Here is a 22,883-nt window from a genome sequence, read left to right as displayed (position 1 = left end):
CTCTAGATTAGGATAAACCTGAAGGGCCCCTGAGCTCACCCCAATATGGGAGGCAGTTCTGGATGCAAAAGCCCAGTCTGAAGCACCCTGGTCACCTCCATCAAGGCAGACACACAAATCAATGGTCCTGAGTCAGAAGATTGAAACTGACATGCCCCTAGGACCTCATTGGAACCCTAGATTAGGTTTTCAGGCATCTGTCCTCAGAACCCTGTTCTGGAAAAACAACTTAAAATACAACATGTGCTCTGTGAACCAAACAACAGAATTTCTCCTGTACCCAGAAGGAAACCATGCTCTTGGACTGGTGTTAAACACTCAGGGTTGTAGAATCCTGCATGGCCCCTTAGGGACCAGCACATTCTAAGATCTCTCTGGTAACAAATTAGCATTGAGACCGATCTGCAAGAGATTCCATGTCAACTCAAGGCCTTGATACTTCGCACCATAACCACCAGAACGAATCTGACATGTTCCACAGCTGCAATTATCATTGGAGGTGTGCTTTCCACACAACCTTGCGGAAGTGCTCTGCTACCCAAACTTTCCATATGGAGGACACTGGAGCAAATAAACCAGACTCCACCTGTCCAGTAGAATGAAACCTTACCATTTGGAGCATATCCCAAGCTCCATCGAGCGAAATCCTCCATGGCCTCTTGAGGCCACCCCTACATTTGTTGGTCATCATAGACACAAACTCCAGTGTGAGCAAAACTCTGACATCGTCCTTACTCAGGTGATGAATATCTCGAATGAGCCACAGCACACGAGAACTGCCTTCTGCGTGGCACTGAATTTAACTGTAGCTTGGGTTTAGAATTCCATCCTCACCTCCCTCTTGGTAGGGAATTCTCAAGCCACATTGCAGCATTCTGCCTTCCCCCTAGAAAGAGGAAGTGCCTGGAGAGTCTGCCAAGAAATGCCAAATGTGGATCAATCTGCTCAGCCATCGAGGGATTTAAAGGCTGCCTCGAATTACACGTTACCCTGGCCACTAGTGGTGTGACTGACAGAGCCTGAGCCCCGAACCCGTGTCAGCCACCCGGAGAGAGGGCACCATATCCAGCATGTGCGACCAGCCATGGCCCAAGTCCATCAGCTCTACCCATCCTTGGTATTCAGGCACCTGTCTGCAGGCCTTTTACAGAATCGCTGCCAATGGGGGAACCTGAAGCACAATAGAGAACACCTTCCCAATTGCAGAAAACCTGGATGTTGGGATGGGTGTCCAATCCTCAAATTGAATGCCAGCTACAAGGCCAATGAGACCATGCCCCTTCCTAAGGACCGGCCTGGGAACAAACAGGCATTGTGACCCTCAGCCAGAGTATGCTTTCAAACAAACCCTCTCAGTTGCACCACCAGTTTCCTGCATTGCAGGCCTGGGACATCCCTAGGCCCAAATCCTAAGCCTTCTTGGGAATTTCCAGGCATGTAGACCAAGAGCCTGTAACTGGAATCGTGTTTTGGGGCAGGGCTAAGATAGAAAACAGCACTCTTGGCTTCCCCGGAAAAGCCACCAAAGTATTGGGAGCATAAGGGATCCTTAGAGATGAAAAATCTCCCATGGACCCATGAGACCACACCTGTATTCCGAGGCCATCCTGGTCACACAATCCAGATAAAAAGGCCTGTGCTGCCTCCTCACCTTAATTATAGTTCTTGACGAGCTGCCCTCCATGTCTATGCATTGGGCCTGAGATTACCTCGCCACTAACCCTAACCCGAGTTTGTGTTTGCAGACCTCTCTCCCAAAACCATGGCTCACATTCCTTACAGGATGGGTTCTCTGGAGCCACACTACTGGACTGGGCCTGCCATCCACAAGGAATCTTTGCCAGTCACAGTTGCACAAACCCACCAGATTAGGAGAAATCTGCAAGGACCCTGAGCCCACCCCAATATTGGAGGCTGTTCTGGAAGCAAATGCACAGTTTAAAACACCCTGGTCACCTAAATGCAGGCAAACACCCAAGTCAATGGGCCTGAGGCAGAAGATTGTACCAGACATGCCCCTAGGACCTCATTGGAACCCTAGAATAGGTTTTCAGGCATCTGTCCTCCAAGGCCTATTCTGGAATACCACCTTATAATACAACGTTGGGTCCCTGAGCCACACAAAAGAACTTGTCCTTTCCCCACAATGAAGTTGTGCATTCGACCTGTGCCAAACCCTCAGCGTAGGAGAATGCTGCACAGCAACTTAGCCACGAGCACATTGTAAGACCTCCCTTGTAACAAACCAGCATTGTGACCCATCTGTAATAGATTCCCCGTCAACTTAAGGCCTTGGTACGTCGCTCAGTACCACCAGAATGAACCTGCCAAGTTCCTCAGCTGCAATGGTCAATGGAGGTGTGCTTTCCAGGCATCCATGTGGGAGAGCTTTGCTTCCCAATCTTTCCACATGGGGGACACTGGAGCAAACAAACCAGACTCCCCCAGTGAAAGAGCACGTTTTCCTTCTGGGCACAGGAGATGTTCTGTCGTGTGGCTCAGGGACCACATTATGAGCCATAAAATGGTATTCCAGAACAGGCCACTAAGGCCAGATGCCTGAAAACCTAATTGGGTTCCATTGAAGGCCTAGGGGCTTTTCAGGTTCTATCTTATAACTCTCGATCATTGACCTGGCTGTCTCCCTGTATGTAGGTGATCAGGATGCTTCAGACTGCGCATTTGTGTCCAGAATGGCCGGCAATATTGGGGTGGGTGCAGGGTCCTTACAGGTTTCTCCTAAATTGGAAGGCTTGGGCAACTTGGATATGCACAGTGCTCTTGGGGATGGGAGCCAGAGTTCTGTGGTGTTGCTCCAGAGATCTCATTCTTGTGGGCATGTGAGCCATGGTTTTGGGAGAGAAGTCTGCAAACACAAATTCGGGTTAGCAACTTGGTGGTGATGTGATTGTAGGCCCAATGCATAGACCTGTAGGGCAGCTCATCAGGAACTTTAATTAGGGTGCCTGGAAGGCAGTAGCACAGGCTTTTCTCTCTGAATTGTGTGTCCAGGATGGCTTCGGAATGCAGGTGTGGTCTCATGGGTCCATGGGAGACTTTTCCTCTCTATGGATCCTGGTGGCTCTCCATAGTTTGGTGGCTTTCTCGGAGAAGGGAAGAGTGCTATTTTCCCTCTTAAAGGTGCCCCAAAACAGGGATTCCAGAGACGGGCTCTGGTTCTGGACCTCTGAGACATCCCACCAAGGGGTAGCTTATGGGCCTAGGGGCGTACAAGGCCAGCTATGCGGGATCGTGGTGGTGCAACTGAGAGGGATTCTTTGAAAGCATGCTCAGGCTGAGGCTCACAATGCCTGTTTGCAACCAGGGCGGCCCTCAGTAGTGTGCGTGGTCTCCTTGGTCTTGTATCTGGCTTCTCCTTTGAGGGTTGGACACCCATCCCAACAGCCAAGTTTATTGCCATGGGGAAGGAGGAGTTCTCTATTGTGCTTCAGGTTCCCCCATTGGCACAGATTCCAGCAAAGATCTGGGGACAGGTGCCTGAAAACCAAGGATGGGTAAAGGTGACATACTTGGGTCATGGCAATCCTAAATGCTAGAGGTGGGTCCCCCTCTCTGGTGACTGACACTAGGTTGGGGCTCAGACTCTGTCAGACACAGCACTAGTGGCCATGGCAGACTATAAATCGGGGTTGACTCAAGGGCCGAGCAGACTGATCCTCATGTGGGTTTTCTGGCCAGACTCACCAGGCACTTATTTCTATAGGAAAGGCAGAGTGCTGCGTTGTTGCTCCAGATTTCCCTATCAAGAGGGCTTGGGGACCGGTCGGGTGAGGATGGAATAGTAAACACAAGCTACGGTTCAATTCAGTGCCAAGGGGAAGGCAGTTCCTATATGCAGTTGCTTATTCGAGGTATCCAGCACCTGAGTAAGGGCGGATGTCAGATATTTGCTCACACTGGAGTTTGTGACTATGATGACTGACAAACAGAGGGGTGGCGTCAAGAGGCCATGCAGGGGTTTTCACGTTGAGGCTTATGAGCTGCTCCAAACAGCAAGCTTTCATTCTACTGGACAGGTGAAGTCTGGTTTATTGCTCCAGGTTCCCCCATGTGGAAAGTTTGGGTAGCAGAGCTCTACCGCATGGATGCCTGGAAAGCACACCTCCATTGACCATTGCAGCTGAGGAACTCGGCAGGTTCGTTCTGGTGTCTCTGGAGCGAAGTACCAAGTCTTTGAGTTGACATAGAATCTCTTTCAGATGGGCCCACAATGCTGGTTTGTTACCAGGGAGATCTTAGAATGTGCTGGTGGCTAAGGTGCTGTGCAGGATTCTACTACCCTGTGGTTGTGCTGGTGGCAAAGGTGCTGTGCAGGACTCTAAAACCTGGGCTTTGGCACAGATGGAAGGGCACGGTTTCCTTCTGGGGACAGGAGATGTTCTGTTGTGTCCCAGGGATCGCATGTTATATCCTATGTTTGCATTCCCGAAAGGCCTCTGAGGACAGATGTCTGAAAACCGAATCTATGGTTCCAATGTCGTCCTTAGGGCATGTTAGGTTCACTATTCTGACTCAGGATCATTGATTTGGCTGTCTGTCTGGAAGTAGGTGATCAGGCTGTTTTAGACTGTGCATTTGCATTCAGAGCGGCCACCAATATTTGGGTAGTCTCAGGGGACTTGCAGGTTTCTCCTAATCTAGAATTTTTGGGCAACTGTGATGGGCACTGTTTCCTGGGGATGGCAGGAGAGTCCTGTGGTGTGGATCCAGAGACCCTATCCTGGAGGGCACGTGTGCCATGGTTTTGATAGAGAAGTTTGCTAGCTTCATGTTAGCTTTAGTGGCGAGGTGATCATAGGCCCAATGCATAGACCTGGAGGGCAGATCATTCAGGAACTGCAAATCAGGTGCCTCAAAGGTGGTAGCACTGGCTTTTGTATCTGGATTGTGTGTCCATTATGGCCTCGGAATGCAGGTGTGGTCTAATGGGTCCTTGGGATACTTTTCCTCTCTATGAATCCTGGTCGCTCTCCATAGTTTGGTGGCTTTTTCGGAGAATGGAAGAGAGCTGTTTTCCATCTGAGGGTGCCCCAAAACAGGGATGTCAGGACGGGCTCTGGGTCTGGGCACCTGGAAAATCCCACCAAGTTTTAGAATTCGTGCTGAGAGGCGTATGAGGCCTGCAATGCCGGATCATAGTGGTGCAACTGAGAGGGATTGTTCAAAAACATGCTCAGGCTGAGGGTCACAATGCCTGTTTGTGCCCAGGGTGAACCTCAGGAGTGGGCGTGGTCTCATTGGTCTTGTAACTGGCTCCCTGTTGATGGTTGGACACCTATCCCAACAGCCATGTTTATTGCCATGGGGAAGGAGGAGTTCTCTATTCTGCTTCAGGTACCCTCACTGGCAGGGATTTCAGCAAAATTCTGGGGACAGTGCCCGGAATATCAAGGATGTGTAGAGATGACGTATCTGGGCCATGACCATACCATATGCTGGTTATGGCGCCTGCTCTCTGGTGGCTGAAACTCGGTCGGGGCTCAGGGTCTGTCAGACAGAGCACTAGTGTCCATGGCAGCTTATAAATAGGGGTTGACTCGAGGGCCGAGCAGATTGATCCTCCTGTGGGGTTTCTGGGCAGACTCACCAGGCACTTCTTCATTCGATGGTGATGGAAGAATGTTGCATTGTGGCTCCAGATTTCCCTATAAATTGGGCATGTAGACCAGTCGGTTGAGGATTGAATTGTAAACACAAGCTACAGTCAATTTATTGCCAAGCAGAAGGCAGTTCCAATGTGCAGCGGTTTATTAAACACATCCAGCACCAGAATAAGGGTGGATGTCAGATATTTGCTCAAACCAGAGTTTGTGTCTATGATAACCAACAAATGGAGGAGTGGAGTCAAGAAGTAATGGAGGTTTTCACAAGCTGGGGCTTGTGAGATGCTCCAAACAGCAAGGTTTTTTTTTACCGGGGAGGGGGAGTCTGGTTTGTTTATGCCAGGTTCCCCCATGTGAAAGTTTGGGTAGCATAGCACTCCCACGTGAATGTCTGGAATGCACACCCATTGACCATTGCAGCTGAGGAACATCGCAGGTTCATTCTGGTTGCTCTAGGGCGAAGTACCAAGGCCTGGAGTTGACATGGAGTCTCATGAAGATGGGTCACAATGCAGGTTTGTTACCAGGGAGATCTTACTGTGTGCTGGTGGCTAAGGGGCCATGTAGGATTAATCTATCCTGAGGGTTTGACACCGGTAGAAGAACACGGTTTCTTTCTGGGGATCAGAGACGTTCTGTTGTGGGGCTCATGGACCAAATGTTGTATCATTAGTTGTTATTCCAGAACAGGCCTCTGAGGACAGATGCCTGAAAACTTCATCTAGGCTTTCAATGAAGACCTAGGGGAATGTCAGTTTCAATCATCTGACTCAGGACCATTGACTTCAGTGTCTGCCTAGATGGAGGCTATTAAGGTTTTCTGACTGTGCATTTGTGTACAGAGAGGCCTCCACTATTTGGGTAGGCTCTGGGGCCTTGCAGGTTTCTCCTAATATGGAAGGATTGGGCAACTTTTATGGGCACAGTTTCCTTGGAGATGTTGGGCACAGTCCTGTGTTGTGGCTCCAGAGACCCCATCCTGGAGGGCATGTGAGCCATAGTTTTGGGAGAGAAGTCTGCAAACACAAACTCAGGTTAGGTTTAGTGGTGAGGTGATCATAGGCCCAATGCAAAGACCTGGACGGCAGATCATCAGGAACTTAAAATCAGGTGCCTCAAAGGTGGTAGCACTGGTTTTTGAATCCAGATTGTGTGTCCATGACGGCCTCGGAATGCAGGTGTGGTCTAATGGGTCCATGGGAGACTTTTCCTCTCTAAGGATCCTGACAGCTCCCAATAGTTGGTGGCTTTCTCGTTGAAGAGAAGAGTGCTGTTTTCCATCTTAGAGGTTCTCCAAACAGGGATTCGAGGGATGGGCTGTGGTTTTGGGTGCTTGGAAAATCCCACCAGTATTAGGATTTGGGCCTAGGGGAGTACCAGGCTTGCAATGCGTGACTTGGAGGTGCAAGTGAGAGCTTTTTTTTGAAAGCATGCTAGTCTGAGTGTCACAATGCCTGATGTGCCTAGGGTGGCCCTCATGAGTGGGCGTTGTCTCCTTGGCCATGCAGCTGGCTCCCACTTTAAGGTAGGACACCCATCCCAACTACCAGGATTTCTTCCATGGAGAAGGAGGAGTTCCCTATTGTCCTTCAGGTTCCCCCATTGTTAGGGATTTTATCAAATGTCTGGGGAAAGTTGCCTGAATACCAAGGATGGGTAGAAATGAGGGATCCGAGACATGGCCAGTCTCACATGCTGGATATGGGCCCAACTCTCTGAGTGTCTGACATGAGTTGAGGGCTCAGGCTCTGTCAGACACAGAACTAGTGACCAGGGCTGACAATAAATCGGGGATCCCTCGAGGGCCGAGCAGACTGATCCTCATGTAGAGGTTCTGGGCAGAGTCACCAGGCCCTTTTTCTTTCTAAAGGGAAGGCAAAAAGCTGTGTTGTGGTCCCAGAATTCCCTATCAAGAGGGCTTGGGGACCAGTAGGCTGAGGATGGAATTGTAAACCCAAGCTACTATTCAATTCAGTGCCAAGCGAAAGGCAGTTCCAGTGTGCAGTGGCTGATTCCAGATATCCAGCACTGGAGTAAAGGTGTATGTCAGATATTTGCTCATGCTGGAGTTTTTGTCTTTGATGACTGACAAATGGAAGGGTGGCGTCAAGAGGCCATGGAGGATTTCACACGCTGGGATGTGTGAGATGCTCCAAGCAACAAGGTTTCCTTCTACCGGACAGGGGGAGTCTGGTTTATTTGCTCCAGTGTCCCCCATGTGGAAAGTTTAGGTAGAAGAGCACTCCCACATGGATGCCTGAAAAGTACACCTCCATTGACTATTGCAGCTTAGGAACATGGCCGGTTCATTCTGGTGGCTCTGGGGCTAAGTACCAAGGCCTGGAGTTGACATGGAGTCTCATGAAGATGGGTCACAATGCAGGTTTGTTACCAGGGAGATCTTACAATGTGCTGATGGCTAAGGGATCATGTAGGATTCATCTACCCTGAGGGTTTGACACCGTTTGAAGAGCACGGTTTCCTTCTGGGACCGGAGATGTTCTGTTGTTGTACTCATGGACCACATGTTGTATCATAAGTTGGTACTCCAGAACAGGTCTCTGAGGATAGATGCTTGAAAATTAATCTAGGGTTTCAATGAATTCCTAGGGAAATGTCAGGTCCAATCTTCTCTCTCAGGACCATTGACTTCGATGTCTGCCTAGATGTAGGCGATCAGGGTGTTCCAGACTGTGAATTTGTGTACAGAGTGGCAACCAGTATTAGGGTGGGCGCAGGGGCCTTGCAGGTTTCTCCTAATCTGAAAGGATTTTGCAAATTTGTTGGGCAGAGTCATTGGCAATGGTGGGCACAGTCCTGTGGTGTGGCTCCAGAGACCCCATCCTGGAGGCCATGTGAGCCATGGTTTTTGGAGGGAAGTCTGCAAACACAAACACGGGTGAGGTTTAGTGGCGAGGTGATCATAGGCCCAATGCATAGACCTGGAAGGCAGCTCATCAGGAACTGTATATCGCATGCCTCGAAGGTGGTAACACAGGCTTTTGTATCTGGATTGTGTATCCATGATGAACTAGGAATGCAGGTGTGGTCTCAGGTGTCCATGGGTGATTTTTCCTCCCAAGTATCCTGGCGGCTCCCTAAAGTTTGGTGGCTTTCTCAGAGAAGGAAGAGTTTTGTATTCCATATTAAGGGTGGTCCATAACAGGGATTGCAGAGACGTGCTCTGGCTCTGGGCACCTGGAAATACCCACCAAGGGTTATGATTTGGGCCTAGGGGCTTACCAGGCCTCTAATGCAAATCCTGGAGGGACGAATGAGAAAGCATGCTCAGACTGAGGGTCACTATGCCAGCCTTTGCCAAGGGCGGCCCTCAGGAATAGGCGTGGTCTCAATGGCCATGCAGTAGGGTACCACTCAGAGTGTTGGACACCATTCCCAACTTCCAGGAATCCTGCCATAGGGAATGAGGATTTCTCTATTGTGATTCAGGTTCCCCCATTGGTAGGGATTCCAGGAAATGTCTGGGGACAGATGTCTGAATATCAAGGATGGGTAGAGATGACAGCCTTGGTCCTTGGTTTGTCTCACATGCTGAATATGGTCCCCGCCGTCTGGGTGGCTGACACGAGGTCGGGGGCTCAGTCTCTGTCAGACACATCACTAGAGGCCAAGACTGTCTAAAATTTGGGGTTCCCTCGAGGGCTGAGTAGATTGATCCTCATGTGGAATATTTGGGCAGATTCACCAGGCCCTTCTTTTTTCTATGGGGAAGGCAGAATGCTGTGTTGTGGCTGCAGAATTCCCTGTCATAAGGGCTTTTGGACCAGTAGGGTGAGCATGGAATTGTAAGCCCAAGCTACGAATAAATTCAGTGACAAGCGAATGGCATTTCCACTGTGCAGCGGCTGATTTGAATATACAGTACAGAGTAAGGGCAGATGTCAGATGTTTACTCATGCTGGAGTTTGTGTCTATGATGACTAACAAATGGAGGGGAGGTGACAAGAGGCCATAGAGGATTTCCCACACTTGGGCTTGTGAGATGCTCCAAACAGCAAGGTTTCCTTCTACTGGACAGGGGCAGTCTGGTTTGCTCGAGATTCGCACATGTGGAAAGTTTGTGTAGCAGAGCACTCCCACATGGATGCCTGGAAAGCACACTTCCATTGAACATTGCAGCTGAGGAACATGGCAGTTTCATTCTGGAGGCTCTGGGGCGAAGTACCAAGGCCTTGAGTTGACATGGAATCTCATGAAGATGGCTCACAATGCTGGCTTTTTACCAGTGAGATCTTAGAATCTGCTGGTGGCTATAGGCCGTGCAGGATTCATCTACGCTGAGGATTTGACACAGGTCCAAGAGCACGTCTTCCCTATGGGAAAAGGAGATGTTCTGTTGTGGGGCTCAGGGACCATATGTTGTATTATAAGTTGGTACTCCAGAACAGGTCTCTGATTACAGATGCCTGAAAACAATATCTAGGGTGACAGTGAGGTCATAGGAGCATGTCAGGTTTAATCTTCTGACTCAGGACCATTGACTTGGGTGTCTGCCTGGATTCTGGTGATCATGGTGTTTCAGACTGTGCATTTGTGTCCAGAGCGGGCTCCTATATTAGAATGGGCTCAGGGTTCTTGCAGGTTTCTCCTTATCTCGAGGGTTTGGGCAACTGTGATGGACACATTTTCCTTGGGGATGGCAGGCATAGTCCTTTGATGTGGCTCCAGAGATCCTGTCCTGGAGGACATATGAGCCATGGTTTTGGGAGAGAAGTCTGCAAACACAAACTTGGGTTAAGGTTAGCAGCGAGGTGATCACAGGCACAATGCATAGACCTGGAGGGCAGCTCGTCAAGAACTGTAAATCAGGTGCCTCGATGGCGGTAGCACAGACTTCTGTATCTGGCTTATGTGTCCAGGATGGCCTCAGAATGCAGGTGTGGTCTCATGGATCCATGGGAAATTTTTCCTCTTAAGGATCCTGGCGGCTCCCTATACTATGGTGGCTTTCTCGGCAAAGGGAAGAGTGCTATTTTCTATCTTAGGGGTTCCCCAAAACAGGGATTCCAGAGACGGGCTGTGGTTCTGGGTGCCTGAAAAATCCCACCAGGGGTTAGGACTTAGACTTTGTGACATACCAGGCCTGCAATGCAGGATCCTGGAAATGCAACTGAGAGCATTTGTTTCAAAGCATGCTCAGGTTGGGGGTCACAATGCCTGTTTGTGTCCAGGGCGGCCCTCATGATTGGGCGGGCTCTCCTTGGCCATTCAGCTAGCTACCACTCTAAGGTTTGGACACCTATCCCAACAGCCAGGATTCCTGCCATGGGGAAGGAAGATTTCTCTATTGTGCTCCAGGTTCCCCCATTTAGAGGGATTCCAGCAAAGGTCTGGGGACAGATGCCTGAACCAAGAATGGGTAGAGATGACAGCCCTGGGCCATGGCCAGTCTCACATTCTGGAGATGGGATCTGCCCTCTGGGTCCTGACAAGAGGTTGGAGATGAGGTTCTGTCAGACACAGCAATAGTAGCCAGGGCAACCTACATATTGGGGTTCCCTCGAGGGTCGAGTAGATTGATCCTCATGTAGGGTTTCTGGGCAGTCTCACCAGGCCCTTTTTCTTACTATGGGCAAGTAAGTAGCTCCAGAATTCCCTATCAAGAGAGCTTACTGAACACTAGGGTGAGGATGGAATTGTAAACCCAAGCTGCTTTTAAATTCAGTGCCAAGCAAAAGGCAATTCCAGTGTGGAGCAGCTGATTCAAATATCCAGCACTTGAGCAAGCGTGGATGTCAGTTGATTGCTCACATTGGAGTTTATGCCTATGATGACCAACAAATGGATAGGTGGCCTCAAGAGGCCATGGAGGATACCCACGCTCGGGCTTGTGATATACTCCATACAGCAAGGTTTCCTTTTACCATACAGGGGAGTCTGGTTTGTTTTCTCCAGGGCTCCCCATGTGGAAAGTTGGTATCAGGGCACTACCGCTGGATGCCTGGAAAGTACACCTACATTGACCATGGCAGCTGAGGAAGATGGCAGTTTCGTTCTGGTGGCTCTGGTGCGAAGTACCAAGGCCTTGAGTTGTCATGGGGTCTCATGAAGAAGGGTCACAATGCTGGTTAGTTGTCAGGGAGATCAGAGAATGTGCTGGTTGCCAGGGGGCCTTGCAGATTCATCTACCCAGAGTGTTTGACACAGGTCCAAGAGCACGGCTTCCTTCTGGGGACAGGAGATGTTTTGTCGTGTGGCTCAGAGACCATGTTGTATCATAAGTTGAAATTCAGAACAGCCCTCTGAATACAGATACCTCAAAACATAATGTAGTTTTCCAATGAATTGTAGGGGCATGTCAGGTTCAATCTTCTGTCTCAGGAACATTGATTTGGCTGTCAGCCTGGATGTAGGTGAAAGGGTGTGTCAGACTGCGCATTTGCGTCCAGAGTGGCCTCCAATATTGGTGTGGACTCAGGGGCCTCACAGGTTTCTCCTAATCTAGAGGGTTTGTGCAATAGGGACAGACACAGTTTCCTTGGGGAAGACAGGTACACCCCCGTGGTGTGGTTCCAGATACCACTACCTGGAGTGCATGTGAGCCATGGTTTTGGGAGGGAAGTCTACAAACACAAACTCGGGTTAGGGATAGTGGCAAGGTGATCGCCGGCCCAATGCATAGACATAGAGGGGAGCTCATCAGGAAATGTTAATCAGGTGACTCAAAGGCGGTAGCACAGGCTTTTCTGTCTGGAATGTATGTCCAGGATGGCCTTGGAATGAAGTTGTGGCCTCATGGGTCCATGAGAGATTTTTCCTCTCTAAGGATCCTGGCGGATTTCTATAGTTGATGACTCTCTCAGGGAAGGGAAGAGTGGTGTTTTCCATGATAGGGGTGCCCCAAAATAAGGATTCCAGAAACAGGCTCTGTGACTGGTCTTCTGGAAAATCCCACCAAGTGTTAGGGTTTGGGCCTAGTGGCTTACCAGGACTGCATGCGGGATCCTGGAGGTGCAACTGAGAGGGCTTGTTTGAAATCATGCTCAGGCTGAGGATCACAATGCCTTCTTGTGCCCAGGGTGGCCCTCAAGAGTGGGCGTGGTCTCCTTGGCCCTGTAGCTGGCTCTCACTTTGAGGTTTGGACACCCATATCGACAGCCAGGGTTCTTGCCATGGGGAAAGAGGAGTTCTCTATTGTGCTTCAGGTTCCCCCATTGGCAGGGATTCCAGCAACGGTCTGGGGACAGATGCCTGAATACCAAGGATGGGTAGAGGTGACGGACTTGGGCCCTGGATAATCTCACATGCTGGACATGGGCTCAGAATTCTGGATGGCTTATACTAGGTCTTGGCTCAGGCTCTGTCAGACACAGAACTAATTCCCAGGACAGCCTATAAATCAAGGTTCCCTCGAGCGCCAGGTAGATTGATCCTCATGTGGAGTTTCTGGGCAGATTCAGCAGGCCCATTTCATTCTATTGGGAATGCAGAATGTTGCTTTGTGGCTCTCAAATTCCATCTCAAGAGGGCTTGCAGACCAGGAGGATGAGGATGGAATTCTAAACCCAAGCTATGGTTAAATTCAGTGTCAAGCGAAATGCAGTTCCAGTGTGCACCGGTGGAAATGAAAATCCAGAAACTAAATAAGGGCGGATATCAGATGTTTGCTCATCCTGGAATTTTTGTCTATGATGACCGACAAATGGAGGGGTTGTGTCAAGAAGCCATGGAGGATTTCTCACGCTGGTGCTTCTGAGATGCTTCAAATAGAAGGTCCCCTTCTACCGGTCAGTAGCAGTCTGGTTTATTTGCTCCAGGGTCCCACATGTGGAAAGACTGGGTAGCAGAGCATTCCCACATGGATGCTTGGAAAGCACACTTCCACTGACCATTGCAGCTTACGAACATGGCAGGTTCATTCTGGTGGCTCTGGGGCGAATTACTAAGGACTTGATGTGACATGGAATCTCATGAAGATGGGTCACAATGCTGGTTTGTTACTGGGGAGATCTTAGAATGTGCTGGTGGCAAAGGGGCTGTGCAGAATTCATATACCCTGAAGGTTGACACAGGTCGAAGAGCACGGATTCCGTTTGGGGACAGAAGATATTCTATTGTGGGGCTCAGGGACCAGATGTTGTATCATACTGGTATTACAGAATAGACCTCTGAGGCTAAATGCCTGAAAAGCTAATATAGGCTTCCAATGAGGTCCTAGGGGAATGTCCGTTTCAATCATCTGACTCAGGACCATTGGCATGGGTGTCTGCCTAGATGGCGGTGATCATGGTGTTTCAGACTGCGTATTTGCATCCAGAGCGGCCTCCAATATTGGACTGGGCTCAGGGTCCTTGCAGGTTTCTCCTAATTGTAAGTTTAGGGCTACTGTGAAGGACACAGTTTCCTTGGGGGTGGCAGGAACTTTCCTGTGGTGTGGCTCCAGAGACCCCATTCTGGAGGGTATGTGACCCATGGTTTTGGGAGAAAAGTCTTCAAACACAAACTTGGGTTAGGGTTAATGGCGAGGTGATCACAGGCCCAATGCATAGGTCTGTAGGGCAGGTCATCTGGAAATGTAAATCAGGTGACTTGAAGGCGGTAGCAAAGGCTTTTGTATCTGGATTGTGTGTCCAGGATGGCCTCAGAATGCAGGTGTGGTCTCATGGGTCCATGGGAGATTTTTCCTCTCTAAGCATCTTGGCAGCTCCCAATAGTTTGGAACCTTTCTCGGGGAAGGGAAGAGTGCTGCTTTCCATCATAGAGGTGCTCCAAAACAGAGATTCCAGGGACGGGCTCTGGGTATTGTGGCATGGAAAATCCCACCAAGTCTTAGGATTTGGTCCTAGGAGAATACCAGGTCTGCAATGCGGGATCCTGGAGATACAACTGAGAGCCTTTGTTTGAAAGCACGCAAAAGTTGAGGAACACAATGCCTGCTTTTGCCCAGGGCGGCCCTCAGGAGTGGGCGTTGTCTCATTGGCCATGCCTCTGGCTCCCACGCTGAAGGATGGACAACCATCCCAACAACCAGGATTCCTGCCATGGGGAAGGTGGATTTCTCTATTGTGCTTCAGGTTCCCCATTGGTAAGGATTCCAGCAAAGGTCAGGGGACAGATGCCTGGACACCAACGATGGGTAGAGATGACACCCAAGCGCCATGGCTGATCTCTCATCCTGAACATGGGCCCTGACCCCTGGGTGGCTGACATGAGTTCGAGGCTCAGGCTCTGTCAGATGCAGCACTAGTGGCCATGGAAAACTCTTAATCGGGGTTGCCTCGTGGGCAGAGTAGATTGATCCTAATGTGCAGTTTCTGGACAGACTCAACAGGTCCTTCTTCTTTCTATATGGAAGGAAGAATGCTGCGTTGTGGCTCCAGAATTCCCTATCAAGAGATATTGCGGACCAGTAGGGTGAGGTTAGAATAGTAATCCAAAGCTATGGTTAAATTCAGTGTGAAGCAAAAGGCAGTTCCAGTGTGCAGTTACTGTTTCGAATATCCAGCACCTGAGTAAGGGCGGATGTCAGATGTTTGCTCAGGCTGGAGTTTGTGTCTATGATGACCCACAAATGTAGGGGTGGCGTCAAAAGACCATGGAGGATTTTTCATGCTGGGGCTTGTGAGATGCTCCAAGCATCAACCAAGCATCAAAGATTCTTTCTACCGGACAGTGGGAGTCTGGTTTGTTTTCTCAGGTTTCTCCATGTGGAAAGTGTGTAGCAGAGCACCCTGCATGGATGCCTGGAAAGCTCCCCTCCATTGACCATTGCAGCTGAGGAACATGGCAGGTTCGTTCTGGTGGCTCTGGGGCGATGTATTGAGGCCTTCAGTTGACATGGAGTCTCATGAAGATGGCTCACGATGCTGATTTGTTACCAGGGAAACATTGAATGTGCTGGTTGCTAAGGGGCCATGCAGGATTCATCTACCCTGACGGTTTGACACAGGTCCAAGAGCATGGCTTATTTCTCGGGGAGGAGATGTTCGGTTCTGTGGCTCAGGGACCATATGTTGTATCTTAAGTTGGTATTCCAGAACAGGCCTCTGAGGACATATACTTGAAAACTTAATCTAGTGTTCCAATGAAGTCCTCGGGGCATGTCAGGTTCAATCTTCTGACTCAGGACCATTGACTTGGGTGTCTGCCTGGATTGACGTGATCAGGGTGTTTCAGTCTGTACATTTGCGTCCAGAATGGACTCCATTACTGGACTGGGCTCAAGGCCTTTTAGGTTTCTCCTAATCTAGAGGTGTTGGGCAAAAGTGATGGGCACAGTTTCCTTGAGGATCGCAGGCACAGTCCTGTGTTGTGGCTTCAGATATCAGAACCTGGAGGTCATGTGAACCATGGTTTTAGGAGGGTAGTCTGGAAACACAAACTCGGGTTAGGGTTAATGGCGAGGTGATTGTGGGCTCAATGCACAGACCTGGAAGGCAGCTCATCAGGAACTGTAAATCAGATGACTCGAAAGTGGTAGCACACGATTTGTAACTGTATTGTAGGTCCAAGATAGCCTCGGAATGCAGGTGTGGTCTCATGGGTTCATGGCAGATTTTTCCTCTCAAGGATCCTGGTGGCTACCAATACTTTGGTGCCTTTTTCAGGGAAGGGAAGAGTGCTGTACTACATCTTTTATTTAAATTTATTTATTTTCAGAAAAAACAGTATTCATTATTTTTTCACCACACCCAGTGCTCCATGCAATCTGTGCCCTCTATAATACCCACCACCTGGTACCCCAACCTCCCACACCCCTGCCACTTCAAACCCTCAGATTGTTTTTCAGAGTCCATCGTCTCTTATGAATCACCTCCTCTTATAATTTACCCCAACTCCCTTCTCCTCTATAACACGCCTTGTCCTCCATGATATTTGTTATACTCCACAAATAAGTGAAATTTGATATGATATGGTATGATAATTGACTCTCTCTGCTTGACTTATTTCACTCAGCATAATCTCTTCCAGTCCCATCCATGTTGTTACAAAAGTTGGGTATTCATCCTTTCTGATGGAGGCATAAGACTCCATAGTGTTTATGGACCACATCTTCCTTATCCATTCATCTGTTGAAGGGCATCTTGGTTCTTTCCATAGTTTGGCGACCGTGGACATTGCTGCTATGAACATTGGGGTACAGATGGCCCTTCTTTTCACGACATCTGTATCTTTGGAGTAAATACCCAGGAGTGCAATTGCAGGGTCATAGGGAAGTTCTATTTTTAATTTCTTGAGGAATCTCCACACTGTTCTCCAAAGAGGCTGCACCAACTTGCATTTCCCCATTTTCCACATCTTCTCCAACACATGTTGTTTCCTGTTTTGTTAATTTTGGCCATTCTGGTGTAAGGTGATATCTCAATGTGGTTTTAATTTTAATCTCTCTGAGGGCTAATGATGATGAACATTTTTTCATGTGTCTGATAGCCATTTGTACGTCTACATTGGTGAAGTGTCTGTCCATCATTTCTGCCCATTTTTTTAAGATTTTATTTATTTATTTCATAGACAGAGATCTCAAGTAGACAGAGAGAGAGAGGAGGAAGCAGGCTTCCTGCTGAGCAGAGAGCCTGATGCGGGGCTCAATCCCAGGTCCCTGAGATCATGCCCGAGCCGAAGGCAAAGGCTTTAAACCACTGAGCCACCCAGGCGCCCCTTCTGACCATTTTTTAATATGATTGTCTGTTTTGTGTGTGTTGACTCTGAGAAGTTCATTATAGATCCTGATATCAACCTTTTGTCTGTACTGTCATTTGCAAATATCTTCTCCCATTCCGTGGGTTGCCTCTTTGTTTTTTTGACTGTTTCCATTGCTGTGCAGAAGCTTTTGATTTTGATGAAGTCCCAGAAGTTTATTTTCGCTTTTGTTTCCTTTGCCTTTGGAGACCTATCTTGAAAGAAGTTGCTGTGGCTGATATCGAAGAGATTACTGCCTATGTTCTCCTCTAAGATTCTGATGGATTCCTGTCTCACGTTGAGGTCTTTCATCCATTTTGAGTTGATCTTTGTGTACGGTGTAAGAGAATGGTCGAGTTTCATTCTTCTACATATAGCTGTCCAGTTTTCCCAGCACCATTTATTGAAGAGACTGTCTTTTTTCCACTGTATATTTTTTCCTGTTTTGTCAAAGATTATTTGACCATAGTGTCGAGGGTCCATATCTGGGCTCTCTACTCTGTTCCACTGGTCTATGTGTCTGTTTTTATGCCAGTACCATGCTGTCTTGGTGATCAAAGCTTTGTAATAAAGCTTGAAATCAGGCAAGGTGATGCCGCCAGCTTTATTTTTGTTTTTCAACATTTCCTTAGCCTTTTGGGGTCTCTTCTGATTCCATACAAGTTTTAGGATTATTTGCTCCAGCTCTTTGAAGAATGCCGGTGGAATTTTGATCGGAATGGCATTAAAATTATAGATTGCTCTAGGCAGTATAGACATTTTAACAATGTTTATTCTTCCGATCCAGGAGCATGGAATGGTCTTCCATCTTTTTTTGTCTTCTTCAATTTCTTTCATGAGTGTTCTATAGTTCCTCAAGTACAGATCCTTTACCTCTTTAGTTAGGTTTATTCCAAGGTATCTTATGGTTCTTGGTGCTATAATAAATGGAATCGATTCTCTAATTTCCCTTTCTGTATTTTCATTGTTATTGTATAAGAAAGCCACTGATTTCTGCACATTGACTTTATATCCTGCCACGTTGCTGAATTGCTGTATGAGTTCTAGTAGTTTGGGGGTGGAGTCTTTTGGGTTTTCCATATAAAGAATCATGTCATCTGCGAAGAGAGAGAGTTTGACTGCTTCATTACCAATTTGGATACCTTTAATTTCTCTCTATTGTCTGATTGCTGTTGCTAAGACTTCTAATACTATGTTGAACAAGAGTGGTGAAAGTGGGCATCCTTGTTTTGTTCCTGATCTCAATGGGAAGGCTGCAATCTTTTTCTCATTGAGGATGATATTTGCTGTGGGTCTTTCATAGATAGATTTGATGAGGTTCAGGAATGTTCCCTCTATCCCTATACTTTGAAGCGTTTTAATCAGGAACAGATGCTGGATTTTGTCAAATGCTTTTTCTGCATCAATTGAGAGGACCATGTGGTTCTTCTCTCTTCTCATATGAATTTGTTGTATCACATTGATTGATTTGCGAATGTTGAACCATCCTTGTAGCCCAGGGATGAATCCCACCTGATCATGGTGAATAATCTTTTTAATGTGCTGTAGGATCCTGTTGGCTAGGATCTTGTTGAGAATCTTAGCATCCATATTCATCAGTGATATTGGTCTGAAATTCTCCTTTTTGGTAGGGTCCTTGCCTGGTTTGGGGATCAGGGTAATGCTGGCTTCATAGAAAGAGTCTGGAAGTTTTCCTTCTGCTTCAATTTTTTGAAACAGCTTCAGGAGAATAGGTGTTATTTCTTTTGGAAGGTTTGGTAGAATTCCCCAGGGAATCCGTCAGGTCCTGGTCTCTTGTTTTTCGGGAGGTTTTTGATCACTGATTCAATCTCGTTATTAGATATGGGTCTATTCAGGTTGTCGATTTCTTCCTGGTTCAATTTTGGTAGTTTATATTTTCCAGGAATGCATCCATTTCATCTAGGTTGTTAAGCTTATTGGCATATAACTCTTCGTAATAACTTCTAATGATTGTTTCTACTTCCTTGGTGTTAGTTGTGATCTCTCCCCTTTCATTCATAATTTTATGAATTTGGGCTTTCTCTCTTTTCTTTTGGATTAGTGTAGCCAGTGGCTTATCGATCTTATTGATTCTTTCAAAAAACCAGCTTCTAGTTTCATTGATACGTTCTACTGTATCTCTGGTTTCTCCCTCATTGATCTCAGCTCTAATCTTGATGATTTACCTTCTTATGTGTGGAGTTAGTTTGATTTGTTGTTGATCCTCCAGTTCTTTAAGGTGTAGAGACAGCTGGTGTGTTCTGGATTTTTCAATTCTTTTGAGCGAGTCATGGATGGCTATATGTTTTCCCCTTAGGACCGCCTTTCCTGTATCCCATAGGTTTTGGACCAAAGTGTCTTCATTCTCATTGGTTTCCATGAATTGTTTCAGCTCTTCTTTGATCTCCTGGTTGATCCAAGCATTCTTAAGCAAGGTGGTCTTTAGCTTCCAGGTGTTTGAGTTCCTTCGGAACTTTTCCTTGTGATTGAGCTCCAGTTTCAAAGCATTGTGAACTGAGAATATGCAGGGAATAATCTCAGTCTTTTGGTATTGGTTGAGTCCTGATTTGTGACCCAGAATGTGGTCTATTCGGGAGAAGGTTCCATGTGCACGTGAGAAGAATGAGTATTCTATTGTTTTAGGTTGGAATGTTCTGTATATATCTATGAGGTCCATCTGGTCCAATGTGTCATTCAGTGCTCTTGTTTCTTTATTGATTTTCTGCTTCGATGATCTGTCGAATTCTGAAAGAGGCTTGTTAAGATCTCCTACGATTAGTGTATTCATATCAATATGACTCTTTATCTTGATTAACAGTTTTCTTAAGTAATTGGCTGCTCCCATATTGGGAGCATAGATACTTACAATTGTTAGATCATCTTGGTGGATAGTCACTTTAAGGATTATGTAGCGTCCTTCTGTATCTCTGACTACAGTCTTTAGTTTGAAGTCTAATTTATCTGATAGGAGAATCGCTACCCCAGCCTCCTTTTGAGTCCCATTGGCATGAAAGATGCTTCTCCACCCCTTCACTTTCAGTCTGCGTGTATCTTTAGGTTCAAAATGGGTCTCTTGTAGACAGCATATGGATGGGTCCTGTCGTTTTATCCAATCTGCAACCCTGTGCCGTTTTATGGGTGCATTTAGGCCATTCACATTGAGAGTGATTATTGATAGATACGTTTTTATTGACATCGAGTTACCTTTGAAGTCTTTCTTTCTGTAGACTGTCTCTATATTTCTGTTCAATGCTATTCTTGGGATTTTTCCTCTTTTATAGAACCCCCTTAATATTTCCTGCAGTATCGGCTTGGTGGTTGCATAGTCTTTTAAGCCTTGCCGGTCTTGGAAACTCTGTATCTCTCCATCCATTTTGAATGTCAGTCTTGCTGGATAAAGTATTCTTGGCTGCATGTTCTTCTCATTAGTGCCCTGAATATATCTTGCCAGCCTCTTCTGGCTTGCCAGATCTCTGTGGACAGGTTTGACATTATTCTGATGGGCTTCCCTCTGTAAGTAAGGAGCCTCTTTGCCCTGGCGGCTTTCAAGAGGTTACACCTACAATTTTAATTCCTCAATTTGACTATCAGGTATCGTGGTGTTTTTTTGGATTGTATAATGATGGGTGGAGACCGTTCAGCCTCTAGTACATGAACGCTGGTTTCATTCATGAGATTCGGAAAGTTTTCATGAAGGACTTGTTCCATGATATCTTCTAGACTTCTTTCTTTCTCCTCCACTTCAGGGATTCCAATAATTCTGACGTTGGAACGCTTCATGGCATCATTTATTTCCCTGATTCTGCTTTCGTGGGATCTAAGCTGTTTGTTCCAGGCTTCCTCCTGATCATTTCTCTCTATCTGTTTGTCTTCCAGATCACTAATTCTATCTTCTGGCTCAGTTACCCTAGCTTTGAGAGAGTTTAGATTAGATTGGAACTCATTGAGAGCATTGTGGACCTCCTCCCTGTTAGCTTTAAGCTCCTCCCTAACATTGTGAACATCCTGTCTGGTCGCTTTCAGTTCAGCACTAATCAATTCTGTTTGGTCATCCATGGCTTTCTCCAACCTAGCTATTGCCTGGATAATTATTAGCCTGAATTCTCTTTCCGACATATTGTCTATGTTGATAGCCGTTAGCTCTGTTGCAGAAGGTCCATCCTCTGTATTTTTCTTCTGTTGGGCATTCCTCCTCCTAATCATTTTGGTGGGAGAAGACTGAACAGATGTAGCTGGATGTATCAACTCTGGTGCAGTCAAGGTTCACCCTGGAACACTTCTGAGCAATCAGGATTCCCCACCCAAACGAGAGACAAAAGAAAAGAAAAAGAGGAAAAGAGAAAAAGAAAAACAAAAAAGAATAGAGAGAGAGAGAGAGAGAGACAGGAAAGAAAGGGAAGATGAAAGAGAAGGTTCAGGCCATATGGGCCCCAAGTTAAGATTTATAAAGTAGACAAACAAAAAGAGATAAAAAGACTGATACAATTATATGGCATGTGAAAAAAAAAGAAAAAAAAATATATATATATGCAAATAAAGAAAGAACCTCGTCAAAAAGAACCACAAGTGTAAAGTTTATATGCTATCAGGACAAACACAAAAAACACAGAAACACTGGTGGAAGAAGATGGGAGAGTTCTTATAAATTCTCAGTGTGTGCGAGGAAGGTTGTTTTGATTCTTCCTGGATGTATCTTGATGCCTTTGTTAAAGGACTCAACTTACCTAAGATAAAGGGGATTAAAAATTCATTTACCTATAGGGGTAGTAATAATTGGGAAAAGGGGATTACTTTGAAGTTAACTCTATATGAATATTAGAGGATAAAAATAAAAAGGAATATACTAGACTAAGCTAAACTAATTTTTTTTTAAAAAGGGTATTCAAAAAATAAAAATGCAAAAGAAAAACATAGTTGTATGTATCAAAACATTCTGGTTAGAAAGGTATTATGGAATTTGATGTACTGTACAGCTCGCTGTGATGGTAAATAGGTTAAAAAAATTACCTATGTGTAAAAATAAAAAAATAAAAAAATATGAACCGGAATAGGGGAAACGAGTGAACAATACAAGCTTTCCTATGAAGTAGTGGTGGTTCTCTTGTAGTCCTTTTTTTTTTCTTTCTTGGTTTGTTTTCTGGGGGAGGGGGCTGCCACTTGGGTTGTCAGTCAATGATGTTTCCTGAGTTGAGTCCCCCCGCCCCCCTCAAGGGGGTGGGCTCTGGGGAAACGGGTTTTTTTCAGGCTTTTGTTCTCTGGCGGGTTTTTTGCTTGTTCACTTTTTTCCCTCTCACCTTGACCGCCTTTGATGGTTTTTGTAGTATTAGAAGAAATCAAACCGCACCCTGATCTCTGTTTCAGAGAGAAGCCTCAGTCTGGGTGCAGAAGCTGAATAAATTCCCCCTTGGCCACTGGCAGCGCAGGTTCCAAGGTGCAGACCCTGAGGGCGCAGGATCTTTTGCTCGTCCCCAAAGCCAAGGCAGTGGCGGCTGTCTGGGAGCTCCCAACCGCCAGAGAGGTTCCAAGCAGCGATCCCACACTGAGATTTTGCCGCCGGCCCTGGCTGGGAGTGCCCGGCTTGCGCGCAACTCTTTTCAGAGGCGGCTATGGGTTGGGCGT

This window comes from Neovison vison, chromosome 4, assembly GCF_020171115.1.
Source record: "Neovison vison isolate M4711 chromosome 4, ASM_NN_V1, whole genome shotgun sequence".
Classification (NCBI taxonomy): domain Eukaryota; kingdom Metazoa; phylum Chordata; class Mammalia; order Carnivora; family Mustelidae; genus Neogale; species Neogale vison.
The sequence above is the reverse complement of the archived record's forward strand: the minus strand, read 5'-3'. Positions refer to the sequence as shown.